This window comes from Epinephelus lanceolatus, chromosome 21 (assembly GCF_041903045.1).
Source record: "Epinephelus lanceolatus isolate andai-2023 chromosome 21, ASM4190304v1, whole genome shotgun sequence".
In the NCBI taxonomy this organism is placed as follows: Eukaryota; Metazoa; Chordata; class Actinopteri; order Perciformes; family Serranidae; genus Epinephelus; species Epinephelus lanceolatus.
The window spans coordinates 22,806,761-22,814,815 of record NC_135754.1 but is presented as its reverse complement, the minus strand read 5'-3'; the positions used below and the strand labels follow the sequence as shown (position 1 = coordinate 22,814,815).

General features: G+C 42.2%; 1 long non-coding RNA gene across 1 annotated transcript; it reads right to left on the bottom strand.

Moving 5' to 3' along the window:
- Window positions 1–4,475: 4,475 nt before the first annotated feature.
- Window positions 4,476–5,192, bottom strand: LOC144459441 (uncharacterized). The gene is made up of 3 exons (XR_013488422.1): window positions 5,169–5,192; window positions 4,922–5,026; window positions 4,476–4,779 (listed from the first exon to the last, which is right to left on the bottom strand). It is a non-coding gene; the product is annotated as an uncharacterized LOC144459441 (long non-coding RNA).
- Window positions 5,193–8,055: the final 2,863 nt, after the last annotated feature.

Below are 8,055 nucleotides of genomic sequence, written 5' to 3'. Positions count from 1 at the left end.
TTTCAGAGTTAATAATTACCTGGATTTCCATCGATGACACAATATAAAGGAAGCAGGCGACCTGCAGAGCACATCTAAGGGATCATAACTCCAGTGGAACAATTTACCAGGTGGGATATCTTTAAGCTTTTTAATATGTGCATGATTAAAGTGCTCACAGCTGAATATTGCATTTGATTTCTGACACATTTCCACCTTTGCTTTATTCACACAGAGATCAGTGAACAGACACGTGAGAACATGAAGACTGTGATTCTTGCTCTTGTGGTGTTGCTGGTTGTCAGCCAGGGTGAGTTCATGTACAGGAAACACTACAAACCTGCAGCTGATTAATAACACCTGGAAATTAATATCATGTTTCCAGTGCATCTGTTCTGAGCAGATTTTAGAGCTAAACACATCTGAACATAATGGGGTTTTTTTCCAGGTGAAGCCTTGAGGTGCTACTGTGGAGGTCGTACACACTGTTCAAGCCGTGTACAGACCTGCTCTGGTTCAAATAAAGTCTGTGCCAGAATCACCTTTACGCATGGTGAGTACAGGCTGTTCCACAACAAGGACAAACATCCATCACATGGACCAATTATTTGAAAACTTTTCTCGTAATCCATTCTTTTTCCATGTTTCTACAGATTACAGCTACTTCCAGAGTTGCTATGATGCAAGAGCCTGCAGGGGACTGGTTAATTCAAGTGGATACTCCGGCAGATGCTGCTCGTCTGATCTGTGCAACTGATAAATGAACGTCATGCAACACATCTGTCAGTAATAATGATCATCTACAGTCATGTGTTGTGTACTTTAGTGTTGTCATAATAAAGATCAATCAAGTTACAACTTATTCTAATCTAAAATATCTGACTTTTGTTTTGGCTGCTAAAAGTCAAGTTTTAGCATCATTATTCAAATTCTTGCAGAATCGCAACTTCATACCAGAGGCCACTCTGTGCGTCTATGCTTTTTTAATCTAAATTACACTTCAAAATGTAGAACTTTATCATGCTGTTTTATTACACAAGTAGCTCATATTTCTAAGAGTGTCCAAAAACCCCACAACAACCTAATCCCAAATCATCAAAGGCCCTGTACGCCCATGTTACCCCCACACAGATGTAATCATTTGGCTGATCAGACCTTCATTCAGGACTGTGTGGGCGTGAACGGACTCTCCCTGACTCTCCTGTTAGGGCGGGACAAATGTTTGTTATAGTTTTGGTAAATTTGCCTTCATTAGACAGAGTCACAGGGGAGACTGAGACAGAAATACTTCCACCTGCTCTGGAAAAGATTGTGAGGATCTCAGGGCTGCTGATCACACACAGGCTCTGCTGAGTTTTCTCTTTCTCTGTCACATTGCACCACCTTGTGGTGGATGAGAGGCTGAAAAAGAGTGTTGGGAAAGTGTGGATTTTACCAGTGTTGGGGAGGAACTTGTTACATTTATTTAAATTACACAATATATTTGATTATAATCAGTAAACATTACTAAAAAAAAAATACAATTAAAGTACGTTAGTAATTGAAAATATGGGTGGTTATAAAACGTTTATATGTTCTTTTGCTTTGCATCTTTTTCTTTGCAGTGTGTTTTCTATTTCCAGACATTTTAATATCATTTTGATGAAGTTATTAAAATAGTAACATTATTACATTTTTAACAGGGTAACTAGTAATCTGTGACCTTTTACAATTCAGAAGTAACCTTCCCAACATTGTTTCACTGTGTTGGTTCAGGAGACTTCACTTTTTGTGCTCAGATTAATTATACACAAGAACTAATGCAACAAATGGGTCGCCTTGATGTGATTGCGGGTTGCTAAGAGAAGGTCTCTGACTGTTGTTTGTGCGTACGCACTGAGCAGCAGTTCGTAGTACCCGGCCTTCTTGGAGTCTCAGGACAGTGTTTTGGAAGGGATGCCAGCTGGGGACTCCATAGTTCTTCTGGGAGACTTCAACGCGTACTTGCGCAATTACCGAGAAACCTGGAGGGGGGTGACTGGGAGGAACAGCCTGCCTGACCTGAACCAGATTTGTGTTTTGTTAGTGGACTTCTGTGCGAGTCATGGATTGGCCATAACAAATACCATGTTCAAGCACAGGGAGGTTCATAAGTGTACCAGGTACCAGAACACTCTAGGCCAAAGATCAATGATAGACTTTGTGGTTGTATCATCAGATCCGCAGCTGTGTGTCTTGGACACTCAGGTGAAAAGAGGAGCAGGTAGTGGTGAGTTGGATGAGATTGCGGGCAGGCTGCTGGACAGACCTGGTAAATCCAAACGTGTTGTGAAGGTGAACTGGGAACGTCTGGCTGAGGCCCCTGTCCATGGGGTCTTCAACTCCCAGCTCTTGAAGAATTTCTCCAGGGGAGGTTGGGGACATGGAATCTGAGGGGTCCATGTTCAAAGCCTCCACTGAGGAGGCAGCTGCCGGGAGCTGCGGTCAGAAGGTTGTCAGTGCCTGACTTGACGGCAACCTAACAACCCGTTAGTGGACACCGGTGGTGAGGGGGGCCGTCAGGCTGAAGAAGGAGGACTTCCGGGCTGGAAAGCAATGGATGGATGGATCAAAAATGCACAGATGTGATGACTGGCCTTTTTTAAGTTTTTCAATTTAACGTGAACATCACAACCAATCCCCTTTCCAAAAAAAATGGGAAACAAAATCAATATAGAGACACATCTCACTAAAACAGTGAGCCAAAAAGTTAGGCTATTTATTTTGTGACTCTCTTGTTACTAAGATACCTCAACCATCGTACCTGAACGTTAGCTTACAATGGAGCCAGTTCAAAGATTAGTGTGTCCAAGGTTGATAAATGTAATGTTTCTATATATTCAATGAAAGGCTGCCAAATCTTTAAAAAGGCATCATATCTGTTTTTCAGGACATAGGTGATCTTCTCTAGAGGCATACAAATAATCATTTCTGATGTCCATTTTGGTATAGAGAGAGGGGAATCCAGGTTAATGCAGTACACTTCCTGGAAACAGTCAGAGGTGTGTCGATAAATTTCCTGGAGCTTTGAATTAGTTTCAAATTTGTAACATTTCCTAGGAGAGAAGAAATGTCCTGCATCTAATGGAATTGGTGTGTCCATAATTTTAGGAGCGTGTCACACATATCAATCCAAAATGTTGTAACTTTGGTGCAGTGCCATGTGCAGGATTACCATGTAACTTTCAAGGGGTTAGGAACAGCTGATGGAGAAAATTGTAGCTGACCAATCTAAATCTGGCATTCAAGGTGGTGAACAAACTCTTCTGACAATAGTCAGACCATAAATGATCTAAAGTAACACCAAGGTCAGATTCACACCTCTCTCTTCATCTCTCTTCATTATGTTTTGGGCATTCTTTAATCATCATTACATAAACCCTACTATTGAATTGCCTTGAACCTTTGTGACTGTAGAACAGTTCGTCCACCTTTGTCAGGTCAGGTAGGGTCATTTGTTCCCCCAGACTTTTTTTAATAAAGGCTCTAAGTTGCAGATAAGAGAGGAAGTGTTTGTTGCTTTTAGCTGTTCAAAGGACATGAAAATATTATTACTGTAACATTGCTCAATGTGTCTTTTCCTCTGTCACACCAAATCTCAAAAATGTTATTATCAGAGATCATTGGTATGAGTTTGTTTTTCCACAAAGGTGTTTTGGGTGACAAATAATTCCTCACACCAATGATTCTATGGACCTCATACCATGATCTGACCAGGTGGATAGTTAATGGGTTCTTGGTCTTACTCGTCTTTGGATCCCATTTGCAAATGAAATTGTTTCCCTCTTCTTCATCAAGGTCATGTAGTTCCATTTGTGTCACAAGGGGGCAGTGCCTTGTTCAAAAGAAGCTAGGACAAAGCTCATTTGTGCTGCTCAGTGATGACTGGCCTCTGATATGAAGTTGTGATTCTGCAGGAATTGTAATAATGTCGCTGTCTGACCCTAAGACTTGACTTTACCAAACAAAACAAAAGTCTGTTATTTTCCAGAATAAAAGATTTCAGATTTATGTTGTTTTGGAATACCATTGGATAAAGACATAAGAAGTTGCAACTTGATTGATCTTTATTATGACAACACTAAAGTACACAAGACATGGCTGAAGATGATCATTATTACTGACAGATGTGTCACATGATGTTCATTTATCAGTTGCACAGATCAGTCAAGCAGCATCTGCCGGAGTATCCACTTGAATTAACCAGTCCCCTGCAGGCTCTTGCATCATAGCAACTCTGGAAGTAGCTGTAATCTGTAGAAACATGGACAAAGAACATGGATTATTAGACAACATGTACAAGTTTTCAAAGGACGGGTCCATGTGATGGATGTTTGTCCTTGGTCCAGAGATGTTCCTGGCGACTAATTTCCTTGATGACTAGACTAGTCGACTAGTCTAAATAAAGGTCTCAGCACAGTGTATTCAGGCTCAACATATTCCATTAACTTCCTGAAGCTTTTACCTTCAACGACGTCAAGTGGAAGCATATCTTGCGAGGTCATTGTCGTGATGAGCTGGGTTATCTTCTCAGACCGGGTGGGATCACAGCGTCTCCAGGTGAACAGTGTCAAATTGGTCTGAGTGTGGCTACCTTGTTTTCATTTTCTAGGTCAAAATCCTTCCAAATTGCACTGGTTTTGTGAGAGAAAATCTCTCCAATTTCCCACCGTGCTGTTTTAAAACTCCTGTCTTCCTGAGCATTACCCTGGGGAGGGGACTACTGTCTGATGGCTCTGTAGCACCCACTAGTGCCAGGCAGCTGCATGACAGTTGAGCGGCCTTGAACATGAATAAAACACTAATTGGTTTACAGATTAATATTTGTGGTGCCGAGTGCTGACTAGCGAGGGGCGGACGTTTAATCGTTTAGACGACTAATCACGCACATCTCTAGTACACAGAAGGAACAGCCTGTACTCACCATGCGTAAAGGTGATTCTGGCACAGACTTTATTTGAACCAGAGCAGGTCTGTACACGGCTTGAACAGTGTGTACGACCTCCACAGTAGCACCTCAAGGCTTCACCTGGAAAAGAAAAAATAAAATGATGTTCAGATGTGTTTAGCTCTAAAATCTGCTCAGAACAGACGCACTGGAAACATGATATTAATTTCCAGGTGTTATTAATCAGCTGCAGGTTTGTAGTGTTTCCTGTACATGAACTCACCCTGGCTGACAACCAGCAACACCACAAGAGCACACTGATCTCTGTGTGAATAAAGCAAAGGTGGAAATGTGTCAGAAATCAAATGCAACATTCAGCTGTGACTTTGTGAGCTCTGTTATCAGACACATACAGAAAGGTACTTGAGGTAAAAGAGAAAAGATATTCCACCTGGTAAACTGTCCCACTGCTGTGCTGATTCCTCAGATGTGCTCTGCAGGTCGTGAGCTCCCTTTTTGTAGTGCCTTGTTGAGCAATCGATGGAAATCCAGTGTGCCATTAACTTGGAAATTCTCATCTGGGATTCACTCATAAGCACAGTCACTCATCAAGGACAGACATCAACATTATGACAGTAATGAGAAAGTGAGGCAACACCACAGAAATAGATTTTAATCTGTTTACTTATTTACGCAGTCAGAACAGTGTGATCTGTATTAGTATTTGTCACAGTTTACCTGTAACACACAAGCAATATGTTGTTAAATTGGAGTGGAAGAGTCAAACGGCCCTCAACACTGCTATCTAGCACACTTGTTCCTAACCTGGGGGTCCTGACCCCTACCAAGGGTCGCCAAAGCTTCACAGGGGTTGTGAGGCCTTTCAGGGTATACGACAACCTTTTAACCTTTTGGTTCCTGTGAAGAAAACAAAATTAAGTTGTCATTTTTAAAGTCTGAATTATTATTCAAGACAATTTTGTTTTTTTTTAGTCTCACAGACCTGAACACAAGCTGTAATCACAGAGGCTTCACTCTCTGCAAAATAGCCATGTCACAGCATATTAATATATATAATAATATAAATAACACAGTAACTTAAGTCATAAAAATATAATGTGCACAGTAATTATGATTACATTTTCTTCTCCCTGGTGTTTTGCTATTGTTCTAAATTAAGCACAAAAATAAGTACATTTGTGTTTGGTAGATTATTTCTTTGTTGTAACAATGCTTCTTGGCAATACATCTTATACCGTTGGAAAGCCTGTTTGTTTCCCTTTTAAATGGTGCTCACATCTGTAAGGAACATGCATTTGTGGGATGAGCAGCAGAGCTGAGTATGTGGGTTACACCCATGAAAAATTTGCCAAATCTTCTCTGCCAATGCCAAACAGCTTATTTTGCTGTTGACTCTTGTTTGGTGTTGTTTGGTGGATTGGATGATTGAAGTCTGAAGAAACAAGACATATTGGCAATTTGACAATTTATTAATTTAACAAACAAGAGCCTCAGTAGCATGTGGAAGAACCATACACAGCCACAACAGCCTGGCACCTCCTCCTCATGCTGGTCACCAGCCTGGTCACACACTGCTGTGGGATGGCATCCCATTCTTCAACCAGAATTTGTCGCAAGTCAGCCAACGTGGTTGTGTTGGTCACTCTGGCACGAACAGCAGGCCCAAGCTGATCCCACAAGTGTTCAGTGGGGTTGAGGTCAGGACTGTTGGCAGGCCATTCCTTCCTCTCCACTCCCAAATTCTGGAGGTAGTGTCTGATAAACCTTGCTCTGTGGGGGCGAACATTGTCATCTTGGAGGATAGAGTTCGGTAGTTTGGTCCCAGACTGTGGAGAAATGGGATTGTCACTGGTTTCAGAATTTCATCTCCATATCTCTCTGCATTGAGATTGCCTCCAAAGATGACAAGCCTCGTTTTTACAGTGGAGAGATGGTGTGGAGATGCCACCCCACACCATCACACTGCCTCCACCAAAAAAGTTACTCTGTAGGTGCAGCAATCAGCAAAGCATTCTCCACATCTTCTCCACACTTTGACCCTAAGATCCAACTGCCGTAGGCAGAATCTGGACTCATCACTGAACATAACGTTCCTCCACATGTTCAGGTTAATACTAGGCTTGGGAATCTCTCTGTGATAGACGATTCGATACGTATTTAGATACACGGGTTACGATACGATTCAAAAACGATATATTTTTAATACAGAACGATTCGATACAGTGTAGGAATGATACGATTCAATACGATTCTATGGTTAACATTTGTTGATGTAGACTTTAATCATACATTATAAAATAAAGAAGCCAATTCTATAAAAGTGACATTCTTCTTGCTTCCGGGTTGGACACCGACAAGATGGCAGCTTAGTTTAGGAGCTCCCGACTGCACCCTCTAGAAAGTCATTGAACTTCCCCCAAGAAAGCGAAATTTCAACTTTATAGACTTTGTTAAAACGGGGGTAACGATGGATACCAGGCAGAAGGGCAAGAAGGGGACTCAGCAGCCAGAAATAAATGACGACGAAAGACCACGAGGTGACACGCAGACCACCGCTAGCAAACAAGCTAATATAATGCCAGGTGAAGAGAAGGCTGATCTGGACTTGATCCTTCAGGAACTGAGGGGTTTTCGCCAGGACAACAAGCAACAGTTGGAGGACATTAAGGGGGAAATTTTAAAGACTAACGTAAGACTAGACGAGGCAGAAGAGCGAATAATGAAAGTCGAGGAACGAGTCCAAAACACTGAGGATATTTTAGCAGAAATGCTAAAGCTACACAACTCGCTAGATGCTAAAATAACCGACCAGGAGAGCCGTTCTAGACGTGAAAACATACGGATCTACGGGGTCGCCGAGGGAGCCGAAAAGCAGTCTCAATCCATGACTTCATTTGTGGAAAAGTTACTCCGCGAAAATCTCGACATACCCGACGAGACGCCTTTGCAGCTGGAGAGAGCGCACCGCGCTCTCGGTCCACAGCCACCTGAGGACGCAGCTCCAAGATCCATCCTGGTGAGATTCCTCAGCTTCAAAACAAAGGAAAATGTTCTCCGCGCAGCTTGGCAGAAAAGGGGCTTTACCTGGCAAGGGAGGCGAATAAACCTGGATAACGACTACGCACCGCGTATTCTTCAGAAAAGAAGGG